This window comes from Bidens hawaiensis, unplaced genomic scaffold, assembly GCF_021521415.1.
Source record: "Bidens hawaiensis isolate Kalapana, Puna unplaced genomic scaffold, B.hawaiensis_p1.1 tig00419374_1, whole genome shotgun sequence".
Lineage (NCBI taxonomy): Eukaryota > Viridiplantae > Streptophyta > Magnoliopsida > Asterales > Asteraceae > Bidens > Bidens hawaiensis.
In genome coordinates this window covers 693,999-698,699 of record NW_027504839.1, presented here as the reverse complement: position 1 = coordinate 698,699, position 4,701 = coordinate 693,999, and positions in this window count along the sequence as shown.

The following is a 4,701-nucleotide window of genomic DNA, read 5'->3' as shown; positions in this document are numbered from 1 at the left end:
GGCGCATTGGGGTTCCCTACACCAACAGGCGTAACATTTGTTTACCGCGATCATTTGTGCGCAGTGACAAGTACGCCGCGGGAAGGGAGAATGAAACTTCCAATGGCGGACAATGCGCCAGAGAAGTGGATTTTAAACCCAAAATTCCCAGAGCAAACGGTCACAATTGGCGCTACCATTTCAGACGAAACGAGATTGAGAATGAAAAGGTTGCTCACAAAATACACGTCGGTCTTCGCGTGGCAACACTCCGATATGACTGGGGTCCCGCGAGACTTGGCGCAACATTCTCTTAACACGTTCAAGTCGGTGGAGCCAATTGCTCAGAAAAAGAGAATCATGGGGGATGAAAAGGCGAAGGCCATGAATGAGCAAGTTGAGGACCTGTTGCGCGCAAACATCATCCGCCCGATCCGATACCAGACGTGGGTAGCCAATCCTGTGATGGTAAAGAAAAGCAACGGGTCATGGAGGATGTGTATTGACTTCAAGGACCTCAACAAAGCATGTCCGAAAGACTGTTACCCCCTCCCAAACATCGACGCAAAGGTGGACTCCGTGGCGCCATTCAAGCTCAAATGTTTCCTGGATGCCTACAAAGGCTATCACCAGATTCAAATGGCACCACAAGACGAAGACAAGACTGCCTTCAGAACCGACAAGGGTGTTTTTTGTTACACAAAAATGCCCTTTGGTTTAAAGAATGCGGGCGCCACTTATCAGAGACTTATGGATTCGGTTTTCAGTGAACAAATCGGAAGAAATCTAGAAGTCTACGTTGATGATTTGGTGATCAAGAGCAGGGAGGAGAGACAAATGCTCAAAGACATCGAGGAAACTCTTCAGCGCTTAACGGAAGTCAACATGAAGCTCAACCCGAGCAAATGTACTTTCGGCGCGGAAGAGGGGAAATTTCTTGGTGTAATGGTCACTAAGGATGGTTTCAAGGTGAACCCTGAAAAGGTGGAAGCCATCCTTGACATGCCTTCACCATCCACCATGAAAGAGGTTCAGAAGCTGAATGGTAGATTGGTGTCAATCAACAGGTTCCTAGCGAACCACGCCAGCAAATCTACTCCATTCGTTAACACTTTGAGGAACTGCTTGAAGAAGAGCCAATTCAAGTGGACGCCTGAGGCTGAGCAAGCTTTCAGTGAGATAAAAGAATGTCTCATAAAGCTGCCCGCGCTCACAGCTCCACTTCCTGGCGAAACCCTTACATTGTACTTGTCAGCTGGAGACCGCGCCATCGGCGCAGTATTAATGGTGGATCGCAAGGGGATCCAAACGCCAATATACTATGTGAGTCGGGTGCTGACAGACCCTGAGACGCGCTATTCCATCATGGAAAAGTTAGTTTTGTCACTAACACATGCGTCGCGAAAGCTTCATAGATACTTCAATGGTCATCCTATTGAAGTTCTGACAGGTTACAACATCCAGCAAGTCTTGCGACGCCCCGCGCTCTCCGGAAGGCTGACAAAGTGGGCGCTGGAATTAGGTGAACACACGATCACCTATAAGCCCCGTCCAGCAATAAAGGGTCAAGTTTTAGCGGATTTCATCACGGAAATCCCAGAGGGAAAGATTGAAGAAGCTCAGCGCGAGGTAGACCCTCCGCGAGCAAATGATGAAGAAGATGTTTGGAGGCTATTCACTGATGGAGCCTCCAACAGCGAAGGGTCCGGCGCAGGCCTCAAACTGGTGGACCCTGATAATCATAAATATACTTATGCTATTAGGTTGGACTTCAAGAGTACCAACAATGAGGCTGAGTATGAAGCCCTGCTGGCTGGTCTGCGCATTGCGCGCAAGTTTGGGGTTAAAAGGCTAGAGGCCCATGTTGATTCTTACTTGGTAGCTGCACAGGTCAATGGCCTTTATGATGCCAAGGAGAACACCATGCCTCTATATCTAGAGCAGGCAAAAAAGCTCGTTGAGCAGTTTGACTTCTTCAAAATCATACACATCTCGCGCAGCGAAAACAAGTCCGCTGACGCGTTGAGTAAGATGGCATCAACTAATTTTGATCACTTTGGCAAAGATGTCAGGGTGGAAGTGATGAGCAACCCGTCAGTGCAAACGCAATCTGTCCTTGTAATTCATACAACCCCTTCATCCTGGATAACTCCAATAATGGAATTCCTGAAGGAGGGGAAGTTACCGGACGATCGCGCACATGCGAGAAAGATAAGACACAAGGCGCAGAACTATGAACTACTTGATGGTACATTATATCGACGCTCTTATCTTGGACCGCTCATGAAATGCCTGGATGCTGAAGAAGCAAGCTATGTGATTAGGGAGATTCACGAAGGAATCTGCGGAATACACGCTGGCCCGCGCATGGTGGTTGCCAAGGCAATGAGCTCAGGCTACTATTGGCCAGGCATGTACTTGGATGCGCTAAAAGAAATCCAAAAATGCAAGGCATGTCAGAGCTACGCGCCAAACACCATGCGGCCAAAGAACAACTTGATTCCAGTGACCTCCGCATGGCCTTTCCACAAATGGGCCATTGATATTGTGGGGCCCCTGCCGCAAGCGCAAGGGCGAGTGAAATTTTTGGTAGTGGCGGTAGACTATTTCACAAAATGGGTTGAGGCCAAGCCACTAGCAAAAATCACAGCTGAGGCGATGAAGCAATTTATCTGGAACCACATCATTTGCCGTTTTGGCCTTCCTATGGAAATTGTGAGCGACAATGGCAAACAATTCACTGACAGGAAGATATCCAGCTGGCTCAAAGAATTGCACATCAACCAAATCTTCACTTCGGTCTACCACCCTCAGGGGAATGGCCAAGTGGAGCGCGCGAATCAAAGTTTGTTAAATGGGCTGAAGAAAAGGTTGGAGGGAGAATCCCATTCTTGGGTCGAAGAGTTACCTAATGTCCTGTGGGCGCACAGGACATTAAGCAAAACTAGCAATGGCGAATCCCCGTTCAGCCTAACCTATGGGACAGAGGCTATGATCCCAGCAGAAATTGGATGCCCATCCCATAGGGTACTCATGATGAGCAAGACTGATAACGAGCGCGAAAGAAGATTGGACCTCAACTTGCTTGAAGGGCGCAGAGAAGCGGCTATCATCAATGAAGCCAAATACAAGAAAAAGCTGGAAAAATATTATAATCAGCGCGTTAAAGAATGCCACTTCAAGAAAAATGATTTTGTCCTTCGAAACAATGAAGCTAGCCGCGCAATACCCCCAGGAAAAATGTCCCCCAATTGGGAAGGACCTTATCAAATCTCAGAAGAATTGGGGAAAGGCGCGTACACTTTAAAAGATTTGAATGGAAAAAAGATACCGCGCGCGTGGAACGCAGCACAGCTTAGAAAATGCTTCATGTAAAAATTCAAATATGTAATCAAGGATTTTAAGCCATCATGAATGATGATTCGCGCTATCTTTCAATACTTGTTCTATTACCTTTGCATACATGTTTCACACTTCCTTTATTAATTTGGAGCAATATGACAACACTATATTGACTTCAAAACAAAATAAAACGAAGTAAAACATACATGCGCGAGCCTTAGCTCAAACGCGTTAACGAGTCTTAACTCTAAAACGTCAGGGCCTTAGCCCAAACCTACGAGCCTTAGCTCAAACACGTTAACGAGTCTTAACTCTAAAAACGTCAGGGCCTTAGCCCAAAACAAAGAGCCTTAGCTCAAAACACTCACAAACATCCATCTTACATCCCGCGCAGCCTGATCATAAAAATCCCTAAACACAACTAAGGCAAAGTACATGCCAAATCATAGTTGTTAAGGTCTCAGGTCGAGGTCGCGCGCGGAATCATAGTGGATATCTGACTAACACATGCTGACATGTAATGGCTAAAACTCATAATTCCATATAAAAAACGCGCGACAACGACGCGCAAAAAAGGAATAGTGAAAAGTCATCGCGCGTGTCAGCATAAACAAGATACTGCGAAACCACTTACAAAATAGGACTATGGTTAAGTAAATAATTTCCTTACAACCTTGTTCTTATTTTAACGTGCAAGCATATCTTATATCTATACAAGCAAACATGAAGAGATGAATGGAAATGCGCAAGATGTGAAAAAGGGAAAACAAATTTCATTCCATAGCATTGAAATTTACAAGTGTGATGAGTTACAAATTACAAGTATAACAAAAAACAAAAAAAAAAATTAGAAAGATGAAGGGCTTCTCAAGTCTCCACGTCGACGTCACCCACTTCATCACCCTCATCATCTCCCGCAGCATCTGGCGCGGCCCGCTCCTCATCTCCAAACTGACCATAGTCAAGTTCTTCCTCCTCAATGGAGTCTTCTATCACGACGGTGTCAGGAGCAGATTCTTTCGCCGCGCCAGAGCCGCTGGCAGGGGCAACGTCCCCCGCGCCACCATCATCGCCACCAGCCCCCTCGCATTCATCGAGCAGCTTCTTTAGCGCGCCGAGGTCGGGCTGGTCAGCAAGCGCAGCTATCTGCAAATCATTAGAAAAGTATTGAGTACAAAACACTTGGAAAATTAATCAAGAAAAACTCATTAAGGTCAAGGTACCTGCACAAGGATGGGGATGGGAGTATTCATATACTTCTCCCCCACCGCGGCCATGTCCGCGCAGGCCGCGTCGCTCTTGTAAGGGTACTCGGATGGGTTCTTCTTCAACATGCCATATTCATAGCCATCCGTAAACCCTTCAGCTCGACCCACCAAG